The sequence below is a fragment of the Egretta garzetta genome, unplaced genomic scaffold (assembly GCF_000687185.1).
Source record: "Egretta garzetta isolate BGI_Z169 unplaced genomic scaffold, ASM68718v1 scaffold70, whole genome shotgun sequence".
NCBI classification, from domain to species: domain Eukaryota; kingdom Metazoa; phylum Chordata; class Aves; order Pelecaniformes; family Ardeidae; genus Egretta; species Egretta garzetta.
This window is the reverse complement of record NW_009258539.1, coordinates 2,946,843-2,967,060: the sequence shown is the minus strand read 5'-3', so window position 1 is coordinate 2,967,060 and position 20,218 is coordinate 2,946,843. Positions and strand designations below refer to the sequence as shown.

At 35.0% G+C, this 20,218-nt stretch overlaps 1 protein-coding gene across 1 annotated transcript in view; it reads right to left on the bottom strand.

Annotated features, from left to right (window-relative positions):
• CFAP47 (cilia and flagella associated protein 47) overlaps nucleotides 1-20,218 on the bottom strand; it is a 401,308-nt gene that overhangs the window by 118,899 nt on the left and 262,191 nt on the right. The gene's annotated exons all lie outside the window — the stretch shown is intronic.

Here is a 20,218-nt window from a genome sequence, read left to right as displayed (position 1 = left end):
GAATGTTACAATTAAGGCCAAAACCAGGAAAGCGTTTACTACCAGTAACCGCGGGAAGCAGAGGCAAGAAGATCTTTGAACTGGAGGCAGTCCACAACAGATTGACAGTATTTTTATAGTTTGATATTTTGATTTAATTTTGCTAGATATAATTTGTTCATCTAATATGACCTTTGGCATATCACAAAACTTAAATTCTGGTCAGTTATGTGGAATTGTCATTCTGCAACTTCAGTCAATCGATCTCTGTTTTGCTAAAGTCTATCTTTAGATAGACTTTGAGTCTTGAAGTTATCCACTAGTAGTTTGTTCTGGTGGTGAATTACTGGCATTGAAAGACATTTTCTAATTCCTGATTTCCATTAGATTTGCTTCAATGTCTGGCCAAAAGGTCTTGTACTGACTTTCTCTGATAGGTTTAAGAGATACAGCATTAAGTATCTAGCATTTTCCTGTATTTAGAACATAGTCATGAATGTTAATAAAATTAGCTCTTCAGTCTTGTTCAGATAAGCAGAAGAGATTGAGCCCAAAGTCTCCCATGATAAGGCCTGATCTCCACAACACAAATACTTCATGTGGTAATGTTTTTGCAAGTACAAACGGTTGTTCAGCACCTTTTAAAAATGCATACACAAGAACTGCTTGCAGTATTCCTGTTTGTCATTATATTGTACGAGATGAAAATAACCTCAGTCCTCCTACTCACACTTCCCTGAATTATACACTAGAGAGCTACTTTAGCAGTTCTGTTTTACCACAGCATTAGCCTTGGGAGCTTCTACTGTTTTTCTTTTCTGCTGTGACCCCAGCTCTTCACAGAGCCACTGCTTTCCTTGTTGCAGTTCCTCATTCTGCATATGTCACTTTATTTCTAAACCCTATTTCTAATAAAACTGTGTCTCACTGGCTTTAATTATATTACTTTCTTTAAATCTTCACTGAATACATCCTGTATTAACTTAGCCATTCTTTGTGCAGGTTAATTTGATATGCATACAATTTACTGATTTTTAATACCAGCAGAATATGACAGTCTTTCAGTCTCTGGAATAGCCTCAGTATCTTAAGATCTATAAAAATTAACATCACTGAGGTAAAGACATCTTCTGAATGTCCATTAAAGGATTCTGGCATGCACATGACCCTGAGTTTAATCAATTTTAAAAAGTGAAAAAAAAAAAAGGTATACAGAAGAGAGATGGCTTCTGCAAGAAGGGAGGATTCCCTTACAACCAGAACAGAACATGTCACCTGGAACCTGAAATAAAAGTTCTCAATTAAAAAACAAAAGAAAATCAAAGGGTGCCCATAGCTTGGGACTTCACATCCTTCGCAAGAATGCAGTCAAACTGTAGGAAAGGGTACAACAGAGGTTGATAAAATTCAGGTAAGAAACAACGAAGGAAAATATCAACAGTAAAGTTCCATTTATGCAGGATATGTGACTAAACAGCAGGACAAAGAGATTTATTAAAATAAAGTAACATATCCACAAATGAATGTTCTGTACAACTAAGGAAAATAGAAAAGAGCATAAACTGTTATTTAAATAGAAAATTAACAAGGCTGCTTCCCTGTCCCTAAACCTCCAAGAACATCCATAAAAAAAAAACAAAACCAAAACAACACAAAACAAAACAAAACCACCACCCTTGAATGACAACTTGCTGAAGACTTAAAAAAGTAGTAAAATCTTTTCAAACACATCTGAAGCTGGTAGGCTGCCAAATTCAGAAAGGCTGATAGATGATCAGGGTGGAAAAGGAATGCCCAAGTAAGATAACGCTGCCACAGAAAATCCAAATTAATTCTTTGCAGTAGCGTTTGCTGTAGTGGAGTTCAGGGGCTTCCTACACCCACTCCAGAGCTCGTTTCAAGGGGAATTGTCAGAAGGACTGTCCCAAAATCAGATTGCAGCAGGAAAGGTTTAGGAGCAGACTGATATAGAGGAAAGTAGCAAATCACCAGGTCAAGAGAGTCTCTGCCCAATGATTCAAAAGGAACTCACATATGACAGCATCGTGGTGCAAACCGTCGTGTATCCTGGGGCTTAAGTCAGTCAGATACAAAGAAACAAAAAGTCAGAGAATGTGCTGTCAATTTTTAGACAGGTCTCTGGGATAAACTGAGAAAATATAGATGTGGGGTTTTTTATATATTCCAAAGAAAATTACTAAAAATCACAATAAGGGAGAGAAGCCACAACGCATAAAACTATTTGAATTCTTTGATAAAGTCAGCAGCTGTGTGAATAAGGGAGATGTGGTTCATATAGTGCCCTTTTTTTCCAAAAATCTATTTCTAAGATCCCTTTCCAAAGGCTTCTAAGGCAACTAAGCTGCAGAAGAGGGAATGTTAGAAGATGGGATTAAAATACAGAAACCAAGTAACAGGAAAAAATGTTTATTTCTCACCATGAAGAGATAAAGAATGAAGTGAAAAGGCTTGCTTTTGGTATGAAAAGTCCTTAACCACTTTTTCTCCCTAGGACAGATATTTTTAGTATCATATTCTGTCTCTAACAAACTGATCAACCGGAACTGTATCTCCAGTGTGCTAGGAGTACTTTCATGTTTTCCCTAATATGCACAACCACAAGTTTTGTGGAACCGTTTTGTTACTTGTCATTACAATGTTATGCCTTCCAGAAATTAATACATCCATACTGCTACCAAGATATTTTTCCATATAGACTTGCAGCCTGTTTTGTTGTCTCTAATCACAGATTTTTCCTCTGTTCTCTTAACTTTCCTGAATCACTTTTCTGTACTTCATAATTACAGTACTGTATTGTACTGTAAAAGTTATAACCTACTTGCCTTTTCTCTTCTTATTTTTATATATAAAATCATTTATTCTGTTCACACAAATTACTTAAAAATACTCTAATTTCTGACGTCTCAAAAGCAAAGCTTTCAGGTCAAGTTGCTTTCTTTTTAGTTACTTTATTTTGAGCTATTAAAGCCTTTTTTTTTTCTTTTTTTTTAAGGAACTCTTAATTTCTTTTTGCACTTTTTATGCATTTGAATGTTTACATTGATTTCTTTTTACATATTCTTCAGTTTTGGAAAATCATGTCTTTTTTCTGGACACCCTAAATAAACAACACAGCCCACAGATTACCTTTATGGAAAACAGCTATCATGTTTGGGAATACCTTGTATGCATTTTTAAATTATATTACATATATTCAGATACTTTAGATTATAATAGTATTTGCATAACACCTTCAACAGGCATTACCTAAGAACTGTCAAATACTTAGTGTTTTGAATAAACCCACTTTTCTTAACACGTGGAAAGAACGTGGCAATTCTCTGCTGAAGGAGCATGTTTCCATTTATTTTTGTGGCTGAACTTTCATTTATTTTTGCAGGTGAACTCTCTACCAGACAAACTTTCCTGCAAGTATTGCTGTGTATTAAGCCTTGAATTTGTATAAACTTTGTTCTGTCAACTTTTACTCAGTGAAAACACAGCTGACTGGTTGCTTCAATGCTCACTTGCATTGTTAAAAAGCATAAAACCTAGGGCTTTGTCCCCACTTAGCCATAAACCTGATACTAAACAGTTACTCTATAGATGAGTCCCACCTCAGGTCTTTATCCACATAATGTATTTGAAAGGGCTAGCCAAAGCCAATTTATTTCAAGTAATTTCAAGTAATCATTCTCAAGTAATTATAGCCTATTTTTACTCCGAGTTTCTTCTCTTGCCAAGGTAACCCACAAGACAGAACCTAGTTCTTACCCTCAGGAATACTTAGAAGTCACTTCTAAAGTTATAAAGATCTACTAAAGCTTAGGTCCTTGAAAAAAACGAGCAAAAGCAGATTCGATTCACAATTGCTCTTGACCTTTCCTTTAGTTGTATCTCAGTGTTTCTGTTTCAAACCTGAAGAAAAAATTGAATGGCTGAAAATAGGTCTGGTATTACAACTTCATTTGCTAATGCATAGAGCAGAGGGTGAGGGGTTTGGGGATTTCTTTTGCTATTTTTTGTTAGGATTTCTAAAAGAGTTTTACTTTACCAGATGGGGAAAACAAGGCTGAAACATCACAGGCAATGGAGATAATCTCAACACACTCATGCTGAAAGAGAGGTGGCTTATTCCCAACTCACAGAACAAGATTATTTCTGTCTGTTTCTATTTTCTACACACATTTTAAAAAGAGGCAGAAAAAAACAGACACTCTTCTTCTTCTCTCTACCCCAGAAAATGTTAATTCTAATACAAAAATGTTCCAAGTTGATGACACTGTTTTGAGATTATGCCTTTTTCTCCACAAAAAAGTCTCAATCCATAACATGATGTTCTTAGGACTCAAAACAACTCAAAACAGAGAACACTATTGCAAACACAAGTATAAACTCACTCTTACCTATACACCCTCTTTTCTAAACTTTAATCGATGTTTTTAATGCATTGATGTCTCAGGGCCTAAGCATCATACTTTGATATGTTATGAGATAAACTCGATTTCACTTTAGGCCTGCATCTCTTATCATCTCACTCTAGGGCTTCAATGACAAATAAAAATCCTTAGCCTGCTTTATGCAACCATCAGGTCATGATCTTGTCAGATGTCGTAAAACAAACAAAACAAATTTTAGTCAGTACTTCAAACGGAAATCACCACTAAAAAGGAGGGAAATCTTCTGAACATAAGAATGCATCTACTTAAATATTTAATCTCCACTGTGTTCTCTTTCTGTCTCTCCCTTGGTCAATAGGCTTTCCCTCTTGCTAGTTAATGGTTAGGGCAAACCAGCATCTTCTGTACCTTAGCTATTGCAAATTCAATCAGCATTATTATAAAGGCTCTAACTTATTTTTAGATTTTTAGAACTTTCTCTGATTATTTTGTAATTTTTAATTATTTTTTTTTTTAATATGGAAGCCCTGGAAGCATAGAAAGCTGTGTACTTTCTACTACCTGTCATTAACCTGAATTTGAGGTGTGGGGGAACAAAAAGCAAAACCCAGACATATTTCTGTGTCCATTCTTTAATAACAAGTCAATTTCTTCAACTAATATTTATCTACAGTAATTACATTAGTGAATAGAAAGTTCTGTATTTAAAACTCAGGACTACTAAATTACAATTTAGATGAAAATTAAAGTTGAGCCTTCAATAAACTTTTCAGGTTAGAATTTTCACAGGCTCATTCCAGCTTATATAATATACCCAAATAGTCAGTTGTTCAACTTCCAGAGAGTTGAACATCCTTTGGTAATCCAGTCAGTCTGGTGTCTTGTCGTACTTCTCTTTAATGATGCAAATAAGCTGTTCCTCCTCTTTGTGATCTCTTAATTTTACTTTGCATTTTTTAAAGTGTTATAAAATTCTGCTTAACAAATCATTGTTGTAAACTATAGACTTTTAATCTTATACTTCGTAGCATGTCCTGAAGAGTTATCTTTTGCAAAATCCCCTTCCTTATGCTCACAAGATGCTTTTCTCTACTCACTTGGATGAGAATACATTACTACCATATCAGCCACAAACTGAAATTTCTGTTCTCTCTGTCCCCTTTCCTTGTCCTTTCCTTAAAATTACTTTTCATCCTGTGTCTGCTACACCAGCCGTTAAATGCGCTGTCAAGCATCAGCAGTTATATATTGGCTTAAAAATAGAAAAGATTCTTCTCTCCTGATTGGGACACAGCTGCCTATCATTCAGCTGAATTACACATCACTGAAGATGAAGGAAGATTTGGCTTGGCCTCCTGAAAACTGTAGAGTTTTAAGGTATTTTTTGAGGGGAGGTAGATATGGACACAATGGGAAAATAGAAATTGTACTAATAAAATTAATTAATTTAAAATACTTTATCCTAATTTTATAGACTTCTCATATTGGCATCAAAAGTATGATTATTTAAACAAAAAGTTGAATTAAAGTGATTTTTTCTAATTCAACATGTGTTCTTCCTACAACATTTTTATCTAATATCTACAGAGCTTATATAGCAACAAAAAAACCCAATGAGATTCAATTCTAGCTCTAAATAAAACAACAACAACACTCTTAGATGTGTCTTTAAGTGTACGGTTTTTAGCAATAACAGGCAATGGAATAACACAGATTGATTTCCTGGTTCTACAAAAAACTTTCCAGGCTCATAGTTATGTAAATTCTCTTTGAGCAGGTACCCTTAATGCTGTTCTCATAGTACTGTACTTCACAAAATGTAAAATGTAAATTAAAAGAGACATTTTGTCTAGTTCCCTACAATATGTCGATAGGTAACAGTTTTCAATAAATGAAGAGTTCACCACTCTAACACATGATAAATAAAAATTTAGACTTCATTCTGCTCACATGCAAACACATCCATGAGTAACCAACCCCCTGAAGGGTCATCTCAGAAGGACAAGAGCTGTTGTTCATGAAAAATGATCAGTTACTAAGTATATGTCATATTTATTCAGTTTTTCCTTTTGATTTAGAATAAGTAATTTTTATATAAATTATTTGGAACATACTAGCTATTAAGCATATGTGATGATTTATGGTCCTTATTTTTCAAATTTGACTGGCCTTAGCAATCTAACAATTACACTAAAAAGACCTAACATTTCTTCTGTAAACTTTTCCTGACAATTTAGGTTCCTCTACCATGTTAAATTCACGGATCTTTTTTTAGATTTTATATTTCTTTTTCACAGAATTTTAATGGATTACTTCAGACTCACTTACCATAAACCTCAAAGTTCATTCCCAATACAAAACTAGTTGCAATAATCTGTCCAAAGACATATACACCCTTTACAATAAGGTTTTGGATACTTCTTTCAACAGTGTCTCTAGATAAATCTAATTGGTTCATATGTCCCAGGTAAAAATTGCAATTTTTCTGTATTAGTAGACCCATCACTCCACTGAAAACTATTTATAAATTAAATCCTATTTTAACTGGCTCTAGCTATCTCTCTCCACATTTTGTTTCCAAGTGAGAAAATCTGCACCAAATTTTGGGGGGAAGCTGTAAAATACTAAGACATTAAGAAAATGTTACAATCCTATTATGTTAAAAGCTCAAAATGGTGCAAAAAGGCAGACAATAACATTCATTTTCACTATGTGAGGAATACCTTATCCTTGGAAAGGCAATGCTTCTACACTTTCTTCTTCCAAAGAAGTTATTAATTTAAGAATGCCAGCTTTAGGCTTGAGCTCATGAGTTTTCTCACCTAAGGGTTACACTTTTTCAATAGATCAATATGTAATCAATATGTATAGCGTTTAAAAATACTTTTGCATTACATGGCAAGATAAACTTTGCTCTCAGCTGCTATTTTATGCATGTGAACATATTTGAGTAAACCTAACATCTCAATGAATATTTATTTAATGTACCTCTTACAGCATTGCTTGAAAATTTTTTTCTTAGAAATTTATTAGAAAATATTTCTAAGACATTAATCTTATTCTTAAAGGATATGATGTTGTAATTTGCTTAAAGCAACTTTCATAAATGTAGAGTATGCCTTACATTTTGTATCAAACCTAGATCACAGAGCGGGACAGTACTTAAGTGACATTGAGGTTGGAAGATTGCATTAGTTTGTCCACCTGAAATCGGAGCTGATGTACGGAAGTGCTGCACTGCAAAATGCTGCAATTTAAAAGGAAATTACGATGCTTTCATGTATAAAAATGTACTTAATATTGAATTAATTCAAAATTTTCCAGTTAATATAATACATATACACAGAATTGTTGAAGAAGGACATTCTACAAGAGGGAAATCTACAAGCTAGAGTAGGGTCCCTTTTATTTAGGACTTGCCTTAAACTAGGTAATGACTATCTCCAAAACCTTTTGTCACTTGGGAAAATTTGGAAAAATAAATCAGAACAATTTTCTAAAATGTAAAATCAAAACCATATTTTGGCCCTTGGAATTAGCTGTGATCACCAGGAAACAAAGCTCTGAAAAAGTGCCTGATCTCTTATAAGGCAGAATCCCAGAACCTCTCTTAATTTTTCTTTTGCCTTCAAAGCCATCTTTTCAAATTAAGATCACCACCTTACAGTGGAAACTCAGATACCACTAGCCCATGAATTATATCCTTTTCCCCTAAACTTTCTCCAAAACTGTAAAGAGAAGAGAGAATTTTAACACCACAGAGATCTTATTTCAGGGAAATGGATGACTAATGCTGTTGACATCTTCCATTTTTGAAGCTCAGTCTTCCATGCTATTAATGTCACCACAGTATGATGTTGTAACACCATTTCTCAGTTAGACACCTTTCCTCCATAAAGACACCTCCTCATCTTGATGTCCCAGGTAACAGCATCAAAAATATCATCTTGGCAGATCTGCTATGTCTATGGGATTTGGAAAAAAAGATAATGTCCCTTTAACAAGAATATCATCAAGAATATTCTTGATGCCCTTCATAAACTCTCAATACCTTAATATCATGATGTGACAGCTCTCCCTTATCCCTTGCAGTTCAGTGATAAAAAGTAAATATGGCAAATATGGTTATTCCCCTTCTACAGGGGCTTTTTTCAGTCTCCGTTGATATTGTGTTCTGCACTTATCCAGGGCATGTACCTTTAATGAAATTTAGTCTAGCCTGCTATCAACTATCTACTCGTAACACACAGACCTATTTGCTGGTACACATCGGGGCAGAACTCAGGGTCTGATCTGGCTCACATGTTAAACTTTTTCTGAGGAAATCATGGCATGGGGAGAAAACTGAGATAACAAGCACTTGCAACACTAGTAAAAATAGATATAACCAAGAGATCAAAAATCAACAATAACACAGCCAATATACTTGGCACTAGATTCCATCTCCCCTCACCTTTTTAAGCTTTGCGAGCAGCATGACATATGTGAACACAGAGTATGCAAAGCTTAAGAAAATTCCAAATGCTGATCAGAAATTCAGCACATTTTAGCAACACAAATTGAAATCTCATTGGATTTCAGGGGGGGAGGGGAGAAATATTCTACCATATTAATAGTTGGAGGAATACATTTTTGAGGAAGAAATTTGAAGGACTGTCACAAACCTTACCAAAGTAGGTCCACAATGTCATCTATATTTCTTGACACAGGCTTCTTTAGTAAGAGTATATAGCCACACACTGAAAAGAACCCCAAACTTGCATCATAAGCCACTAAATACTTGCTGATAAGGCAGGATGAAATAGACACTTTGGAGATGAAACAATCTACTATAAGAAATCTGTCATGAATGAGCCATTGAAAATAAACAGAGCACCTTTAGGGAACACTGGTAGGTTTCAAGTAGGATGGTCTGTATGTTTGGGAGTGATCTGCACCTCAGACACATTTGTATCCCATAGCTTTCTCAAAAGTCTGCCCTTACATTACTATTTCGTCTTTTACTGCCTGGCTCTATTATACTTAGTCCAGAAGATTAATGTGTTGCAACTGGTTAACTCAAAATCAGACCACCATCACAAGCAGACTCTGTGGTAATTTATGGGAAGATGATACTTTTTCAGCTACTGTACAGTGGTTTTAGAAGTTTGAATAGCAAGCAAGAGGAACTGGAACTTTTCACTGATTAGAATATATTTGATATAATTGGAGATCATATAGTGAAGTGATTTGGTTGCTTAGAATACCAACACACTTTTAAAATACTGTTTAACTTCTAATGTGAAGATAAATTATATTTGCTTTAAGAATGTTATTTGATTATTATAATTACCTTAGTTCAAATACCTGGCAAAGAAAGAAGTTGAGGCTAAGTAGAGGAGATACTTAGGATAATCTAGTCTATACGAGAATAAGCACATCGTTCCAAAAGGAGAGAGACGAGAACTCAAGAAGTTAGAGAGACCCACAAAGTAGCTAATTGTTATGCAATGATGAAAAGACTTATGAAAACATAGAAAAAGTAGTATAACCAGTATGAATTTGAAGTTCAGAAAACAACTACTGCTAAATAAATCTTACTCTTTCCTTTTCCTTCTGAAAGATTTTTGAGGAAAGACAATGTTTACAATCTTCACATGCACAAAAGTTTGCTACTAAAAGTAATCTCCCTGTCCTTTATGGAAAGATTAAAAAATGGTGGGCTTTAGTACATGTGAAAAGTATCAGGAAAACTTTACAGTGGTAAGGGTAGAGAAGAACTAGGACAGATTCCCTAGGTCATGCAGTCTTCATTAGTAAATAGCTTTAAAGAACATCCTAGAGGAATGGTTGTCAAAATCAGTCATACTCACTAGCTCACATGAAACTAGAATTCCTGGCACTCTGTTAAAAAACACAGAGCTAGGATTGCAGTCCCAAGCAGATGCAACCGTGACCATGCTCATATCAGTCAGTTTCTTAACCCAGTGAACACAAGTTCTGTACTAACCTTCCCTGCTCCCACTTACTTCATAGAACTTCTAAAATTACTTATACTCTTAAGAGGTTTTTTCCAAAGGTCTATTGATTTTTATCCATTTGCCATATCTGGCTTTATTTCTATTGACAACTTTTTTTTTTTTTTTTTTTTTTTTTAAATCTTGGTCAACCTGTCTTACCTTTGGAAAAATCCAAAGGTAACTTTGTCTCTGGGTATTGACCTATAAGGTCTCAGATAATGAACAGAAAGATTACTGCTCATTCCTTTTTGCTGGCATATAAAGCTGCTAAGGGTGATAATGGAAAAACGGGTCCTTAAGTTTCCCTGCAGACTCTCTGGAGGGTTAACGAAATCATCAGCAATATTTAAGGATTCATACAAAACTAATATAAAACATGTAATGAGGAATGGGATGGGGAAGAGAACAGAAGGCAAAGACATCTTATGTCAGTGTAGTAGAAAAGTCATCAATACTAATTGCTTGAAGAGGTTCCAGAAAAGGATGGAGTGAAATAAACTTTTTTTTTTCTTTTTTGCATCTTGGCAGAAATAATATTCACTGGCTGGGTTTAGCATAGCCTTGCACATTTTAAGAGGGTATAAACTGTGACTTATGCTAGGAAATCACTTGCCAGGTGAACAGCTTGGGTAAGCTGTGTGACACAGACATTTTAGCATGTCTGAAAAGTGGAAGCCGGCTCAGGAGTCATGTACACACAGTCACGGCTGATATACCCTTGGCACAGTAGGATAAACTGTAGTCAGATGATTTCCAGTCATGAAGTTCCTTAAAATAATACTCAAGTGTTTTCCTATTCCACATCAGGATGAATACAAAAGATATAAAATACAGACATTTATGCATATAATAATTATAATCCTCCAAAGACAGAAAATCTAATTGATTATAGTTTGTTTTTTTCTTTTTTTTTAAAATAGGTGATATTGTTATACTGCATAAAATACCTTCATAAATTAAACTTTATGGCTACTAAGACCTCTTTAACGTATAATATTTAATATCAACAAGCTGTAGCCAGAAAAATTCAAGTATGGAATTAAGTATGATTTTAGAACAGGTAAAAATCTTCATGGTACTGAAAAAACATACCAATGTGTAATGAAGGCCTTTTTTAACTTTTATTTCAGTCAAACACAAGTTATTGAGTGAAATATAAAAGTACATTAGTGAAAATAATGTCCTGTGACAGGCAAAAGATCAAATTAGCAGTCCAAAAAAAAAAATAAAAGGCAGCAGAAAAGCAGCATGTAATCTTAAATCGCAGACGCTTGCTCACAAATACGGCACTTATTTATTGCAAAGGCCTAGCAAACCCTTTGGCTTTAAGTCTTACCAGCTAAGGCCTGTTAGAATGTCTTTATCAGTCCCCCAGGTGTTGTGTTATCTAGGTGTAATATGCTGTAGTGAAATATACCTTCCAATGGTTAAATGTGCTGTGTTATGAAATTCGAAGCCATATTCTATTATTGTCAACACGATAAATTCAAAACAAGCTTACTGAAGACTAAGTTAGCCCAGTTTTATACGTGCCACAGAAGCAAGTAACTGCACTTAGGAGTTGCTGCACATGCAAAGCATTTAAAAGCTATACTCTACTAAGCAGCACAAGTCCTTCATTTGAGGGGCAAATGCCATTGAATCAATTGAATTATAGAAATTGCCTTGGAATTCAGAAGCTACTGCAAAATAAATTGCTGTATTTCCCTAACAGTTCTATATCTCTCAGCTTGGATTTCAGCAGCTTTAAAAAATATCAAAAAGACCCAAGAAATGGTGAGCAACATATATCCTCATTTTAAATACAGATCTTCATTCAAAGATTTTACCCCTTCTAGCTACCAGGAAACTAATTTAACAACATTTCCTGGAATATAGGTGAATTTCTAACTGAACCTTTAATTGTGACTTAACTTTGACTTTATTATATGAACCTACATGACACTTCAGTGAGAAGGCAGCTCACTTCCAGACAGGGTTCACTTTTAAATTCTCTACCACACTCTAGCAGGCTCACCGTATGCAGTTTCCTTTAAAAACCATGCTAAATCTTTAGGCTTAGAATGCCTATTTCCTAAGTGAAGATAAGCCAGAATTACAAAAATTATACTCATGCATCCTACAGAGTGATTCCTGACCACCATTCATTATAAAATATTTTATTCTGTATTTTCTAAGAAAAATTAATTTTTCTATAATAAAGGTGGTATGGTAAAAATATTAAATTAACCAAAGGCATTTTATCAACTGTAATATAGTCTTATGTAATGTTTCATAGAAACACAGGTAAGCAAATGCAAAGGCATCTGACAAGTGTCCATTTATTTTCTTTTTCATCATAACCTTTTTACTTTAAAAGGAACCTTTTAATCAACTTCACTGGGATTTGGATCACTTTCATTCCAAGCTCTGCCACAGAGTAGGCATTTGAGCTCATTCTCCTAAGGCAAAAATGCAACAGAAAGCAACACCACACACACAAAAAAGGCAACATTATTCTGGGATAAAAACTCTGTTTTCCCTGAGGAAGATATTAACAAGCATAATCTTCTGACCTCTTTGACATGTTTCTGCTAAGCACTTAGGTCATTTTAGGAAAACTATGCTTATTTCTCTATACATCCATAAAATAGAAAATTGGTTATATGAAATAGAATCCTGACCACAATGATGAAGTGGGCAGATTTTCATTCAATTTCAGCAAAACCTATTGTAGAGAAGTGTGAGCAATTTATGTTTTCAATAAAATAAGAAATGATGAAGTCAAAATCCATTAATCTTCAAGTAGAAGAGCTTTATGTTAATATACTTCCACACTAAATAAAACCAACCCATCATTAATTTCATGGATATTCTCTGCAATATTTACATATGCTGAACTTTATCAGGTTGTTCTTACTAATTTCTCAATATATTGGTGGACAAATAACGTGTAGATAACTGATAAATCCAGAGAGTTTAGTGAAAGCAGTCCTCTAATTCTTTCTAAAATTCAGCAATAATTATTATATATATCACCCACACTATGACAGAGGAAGCATTTTTCATGGTTTTATAATTTATTCTGATTGTCAAAACCAAAAAAGCCTTTGTAAACTCCCCAAACCCCCTGGAATTAGAGTTATTTTACTTATTGCACTGCAACTTTTCTATGTGTTATTTAGAGGCTATATTTTCAAGCATGCATGAAATCTGAGTCTGAAATAACATGGACATAAGGGACCATGATGCATTGCCAATTGAAAATGACTGGACAGCAATTTACATATGCACATTTCCCATGTTTCATACACACTATGCACATTTTTCAAAAAAATTAAAAGGCAGATCTTGCTAGGTCTTGTGTCCTGTACGTTATTTAGTACTGCATATATCCACAGTAGTGACATACAAAACATTTATGCTAGATGCTTTTTCCTTAGCTGTATCTGTAAAACATCTGCTATGGAAAAAGCACGGTTTACTGCAATTACAAAGCGACTACTATATGAAGCCTAAGCAAAAAGTATGATGTTTTAAAATACGCATTTAAAACTTCAAAACAATGTAATAGATTGCAGTATTGTACAGATTTGAATGCAGTATCATATCGCTTTCGAAGACTAATGACAATGTTTATGTGTATTCTAGAAGAGGGACTCTGAATGCAGCCTACTTCTTCATATTTAGAAAGAAAAAGTATATCTTTCTTAAAAAAATAGCAAACACCTTTCACTATTATTGGATACAAAACCAACCAAACAAACAAATGCCCAAATGGTAAAATTAATGCTTTTCAAAGTTTGTTTTCAAGGATAATTTCCAATTTCCACTATAAATGCAAACATTAATTCTGACAAATGAAAATTAATTCAAAACAGAGAACTTTGACCTGAAGATTCTAATCATATAGGACATGGGAATCCCTGTAGTATTTGCTGACATTTTTGCCTGTTTCTCTCTTCAACTACCTATAGAAAAGTGAGAATCATTTAAAAGTTCCTTAAGATCAGATCCACAACACTGCACTTACAATCATGCTTTTAATAAACCACGCTGTGTGTTACACAAGACATTGTAAGGAGTAATAAAGAAAAAATGTTACATGATCTCTCAATAAATTTATTGGTAGGAAATTAGGCAAACCAGTTGAAACAGAAGCATATGAGTGATATTTCTCTAGTCTTCATGGAAAAATACAGGTCAAAAGTTCAGTGGAACAAAACAAATATACTTTAGCGTATAGGAAAAAGCAAGGAACTTTCAGTACAGATAAACAAGCATGTGCTCAGGACTCAAAATAGCTCTCAAAAAATCTCACCCGCAAAAAAACCCACTATATTTGTCAAGAGAAAAAATATTTGTGGATATGTAAAGTTACTATAGCCAGTCAAACTAATATTCAGTAAACAGTAATATGAAGTCTGACAGATACTTCAAGTTAAAGGAAAAGGATGTGCCAGTTCGTTGCAAATCAGGTTAAATTTTGGATGTGAACTGAAGTGTGATATTTAACAGACAGATAATGACACCACAAAGTATCTTCTGAAGTATTTCCTCAGCTCACAGGAAAGCAAAGTGACCACTAGCCGGATACATTCTAGTATCCCACATCTCATTCACCTATTGACTGGTTGCTGCATAATCTCTAATGCGTACATACAAACTACCTAAATATAAAATTTAACACATTTTTTGATGCATGCATCCTATGCAAACCACTGTATGGTTTGAACTCAGAATCAGTGGCATATTAACAAATGTCAATATTGCAATAACATATTTTAATTATTTTTTATGCACGGAAGTAGTAAAACATGGAGATAATAGCATTATTTCAATTGTTTCTGCTAATATTATAACAGCATTCAAATTATTTTTGCATATTTATACTTCTCTGATTTCATTAAGGTATATTAAATGAACAATCACCAGAATTCATATGGTAAATTTAATCTGACACTTCACAATGTTGTTTGCATTTTTATCTCCTCTTATCTTCAAAATTCAGGGCTCACAAATTAAAAAGACATAGAACCTCCAGTTTTTGCAATATGAACAGCAAATGAGATTTAGGAAAAGATTTAATAAGGGGGAAAGTAAAAGGTTATTCATTTAGCCTACTTGTTTCCATTTTAAAACTCACTGACATTTGCTAATATCTTTGCTGAACTAACTTCCCAATTAAAAATTGTCCAAGCCAGTTGTCTTCCCTGGTTTGCTTTTCTGGAATTTTCTAGTCAAAGGAATCCAGTAACAGCTACTCTAAGAAAATACACAACATTTTTCTTACAGTAACAGTTTTCAGATATGTTGCTGAGAAGCTGTAGTACTTCATTTAGAGCAGGGGATGACATTTTTTGAAGGAGTCACTTTACATACAGAAACATGTTTTTTACTCTTTCTGTGAAAATCCACTCCAATTTTGCAAACTTTTTTACCTCTGAAAATTATTTTGTTGTGCATATATATATACAAGAGAGGTTTACCAATGTTTGATGCTTAAACAATCTGGAAACCCAATCTGTACCTAACATGTCTTAACCACTCAATCCCCATATCAACCAGATTTGCACAGGGCTACAGCAGCAGCTTTGAAAACCTGGAAGAGTTATACTTGACAAATGAAACAAAATGCATATTCAAGAACTAGCATAACTTAACACTGACACATATGGTTTTTCTGTCTGCTAGAAAAAGTATTCCTCACTTAGTGGGTCACATTAGTAGCTTTTTTACAAATGCTTATAGTGCATTGGAGGGAATTAACACAAACACCCTAATTTAAAAAATTGCGGATAACCAGCCTTTAAAATCCTTTTCTCCATAAGAAATAGATGTACAGGTTTTCCTTAGTTTAAAATCTGGCACCCCAGACTACTATCACATAGAATAAGGGAAAGTGCATGTGGTCCAAGAGCACCAGAAAATGCAGGAGTGTCCCAGTGAGATCGTAGAATCATAGAACCATTTAGGTTGAAAAAGACCTTTAAGACCATCACAGCCAGCTGCAAACCTAACGCTGCCAAGTCCACCACTAAACCATGACCCTAAACACCACATCCACACATCTTTTAAATACCTCCATGGATGGTGACTCAACCACTTCCCTGGGCAGCCCGTGCCAATGCTTGACAACCCTTCCTGTGAAGATATTTTTCCTCGTAACGAAACTAAACCTCCCCTGGTGCAACTTGAGGCCATTTCCTCTCATCCTATCACCCATTACCTGGGAGAAGAGACTAACACCCACGTCCATTCAGTCTCCTGTCAGGCAGTTGTAGAGAGTGATAAGGTTTCCCCTCAGCCTCCTCCAGGCTAAACAACCCCAGTTCCCTCAGCCGCTCCTCATCAGACTTGTTCTCCAGATCCTTCACCAACTTCATTGCCCCTCTCTGGACACCCTCCAGCACCTCGATGTCCTTCTTGTAGTGAGGGGCCCAAAACTGAACACAGTATTCAAGGTGCGGCCTCACCAGTGCCAAGTATGGGGGAACAATCATTTCCCTACTCCTGCTGGCCACGCTATTCCTGGTACAAGCCAGGATGCTGTTGGCCTTCTTGGTCAGATGATACAGTTTGAACTGTACAGAACTTGTATGAGAGATGCATTACATTCTAAGTGGCAAAACGACATGTCAGTGGTGGGAAGCTTTTTAAAGAATAATTTTTTATTTGACCATGAATAAACACCACCTGGCCTTTTAACTGAATTTAACCTGCAATTGCTTCTGAGAGCGAGCAAGACTCTGGATCAATCTATGGTGAACAGCAAGGACCTACAGGCAGAGAATGCAGTACAAATGAAGAAATTCTTAGCTTCTTATGGAAATCAAGTGATGCTAAAGTCCAAAGACTTCCACAGGGTCTTCTGAATTCAGGTTAACTCCCACTGTGATAATGCCAACATTACACAGCAACAGAATATGCTTGAGTCTATGACTGCAATGGTTGAGACTTTTCTGACAACCATTCCTTCTCGAGATCAGTGATAGTTTTATCCAGTACTAGTAATCAAAACAAACTAGTAGCACACTGTGCCTTTTTCATTTATTAAATGTATATTTGAGGGTGAAAGGAGCAGTGACTTGTGAATATCTGAATTTTCGGTAGGAATGTTTAATGAGTTATATTACAGAAAGATAGAGAGGGGAAAAACATATCAAAAGAACAATGTTGCTTGGTGAACTTCTTTCTACTTAATCAAAAAAATCCCTTTCACAAAGAAAGTTCTTCTACAAAATCAGTGCCAAATGCCATAAACAGAAATAAATAATGCCTTGAAAGTGCATCCAAATCTCTCAATTACACTTCTTGCACACACACATTCTCACTCTCTGACGACAATGTATAAAATACCATCTGTGTTTTGCCACAGTGGGAAACAGTAGCTCCCTAATATTTATAATTTCATAAGTATGTCAAGAACAATTAGGACTCTACTGTGGCCACAGAGAAAGCAAAGGAAATATTTTGAGACAGTAGACACCATAACAAATAAATCACTGCAATGGACAAGAAATATCTATTGCCTACTCAGTAAAAATGTCAGAGTGGTCCTTTGCTGGTTTGTCAGTCAAACCTATCTTATAACTGAATGTATGAGAATGCAGGAATGTCCAGTGTCTGGGATAAATTCAAAGCCAGAATTCTATATGGGCCATTTATTTTGCAGCTGCTATAGAAAAAAAAAAAGTCCTTAGCAAATTCCAGCAGGAGGCTACCAAGTGGACAAGAGGCTCTAAGATAGGAAAGAAATTAATCCATGAAAAAACAATGAGATGAGCTTACAATTTTTTACTAACAAAAAACGTGACTTACAGAACTAGGGTTACCTAATCACAGCCTTCAGGAACAACTTAGTTATAGCTTCAAAGGCAGACAATGGCAATAGTATGTGATGTAAACTTGTCTAGTTATGAAAGTATAGCACTACTTGTAATAGAATTATAATAATAATAATAATAATAATACTTGGTGGGGAGCCTGATGGCAAAATGAAAAAAAAAATAAATTAGGTTGGATGGAGAAATGTGTTTTATTCTCTTCTGTTGGAAATGAATATGCTCCCTGTCATCTTAAAAACACAATTTCGACTCAGTCTAATGCTTTAATTGATATTTCTGAACTGCTTAGTTTTCAGAAACTTGCAACAAAGAAATAAATATATAAAAACTTTGATCAGGATTTCTGAATCTATTTATACAGTAGCTTAGCTCTTGGATTACCCTGTCAGTCTCTGAGAATGTATATGCAATTCTTCCCTCTGCTTGAGGGACTGAACATACACCTTGAGGGAAATTGTTCTCACCCTTAAGCAATGGGATATTCAAAGCAATTGCTCTTAGACAATCTTGTCGATGTTATTGTAACTTGAATGTGTCATAATCTTTAAAAACCACACTTAAAAAAACTTTTTAAAAAAATCACATATTTAATTTGAACTCCACTTCTTATGAACTGCTCCCAGTTTTAGGCTATAAAGTCTGTCTTTTTCTTGTTTTCTGGCTCAGTGCATACTTTCATAGGTCATAGCAATTGAAACAGCATGAACACAGGAGACTGATAGAGACCTTCCCGCTGTCCTCTCCCCACGCCATTATCTTCTGCCTCAGACATGCTTATACAGCTGTGAGGAACTGGTAAATATTAGTGTTCTTTTTCGTTAATATTATGTGTTCTTGGTGTGTTTATAATTCATTACTTGCTAAAGGGTAAAATAAGAATTGCTTGTAAGAATGACAAAGTAGGAAAGGCAAAATGATGACCTAGATAAAGAGCATCTCAAACACTCAAACCTAATAGCACCAGCATTGGCTGTAAAGAAACTACTGCTCTGTTGCTAGCTCATTTACTATTTTGTTTCAAAAATTGTATTTTCTATATCACTCTGAATGAGTTCTGTCACAGACTAGTAGTAGGGGTTTACACCTGGACCGATCACGTTAGCCAAATTGACGAAGTGTGGATTAGAAGGGGGAGAAATTTAAGTGTGGTTCTGCTGCACTGTTTCAATTCAGCAAGATGCAAGTCACACCTGTCATTTCACAGGTGAACTTGAGAGGGACATGCAGAAGTCCAGAGTACATCTAGCCATTTAACCATGACAACTACACCCATTATTTTTGCTCCGAATTATTTTCTGAATTTTTTTTTTATTAAATGGGCTACTAATTGACAAAATTCCACTTACAGACAAATATTTGAGATCTGCCAGGCATGACAGAATGAATGTGTTTCTCAGTAATACAGTTTCTAGATTATACAGACTATTAGAACAAGAAAAATGCATATCGCAGACATTTTTAATTAAGTATGAAAATTTGATCTGTTTGTATGCAGATGCAATCCTACATGCTATGACATCCAAAAATATACAGATGTACAGGTTTTCAAATGGAGTGACTTATTTGTGGTTGGGGCAGATGCAACATTACTAGCCTTCTCAGCACAGCAATATTGAAACACTTGCTGCATGAAGGATGATGTAACCTAAAGTTCACCAGCAGCCTTACACTGTGAGTAATTACAGACTGCTTTTGTTATTAATTTTAAATGGGCTACCACGCTTCGTTTGCACAGATTTTTAACTGCACACATACCATGCCCCACAAAATTCCATGTGGGCCATAGGTCCTTGAAACATCGCTACATCTGAATTGTTTCAAAACAACATGTTAGTTTATTAGGGGAATCAAGCTGTTCTGATTCTCAAAAGGGCACAGGAAAATGTGTAACACTTAGCAGGCTGCAGTACTGCAGAAGGGCACCTACTGAGAAAGCTAACAATAATTGAACATTCTTTTTCACAAAGGAAAAAAGCATAAAACAATCTAATCCTTAATGTTCTACATATGCTAA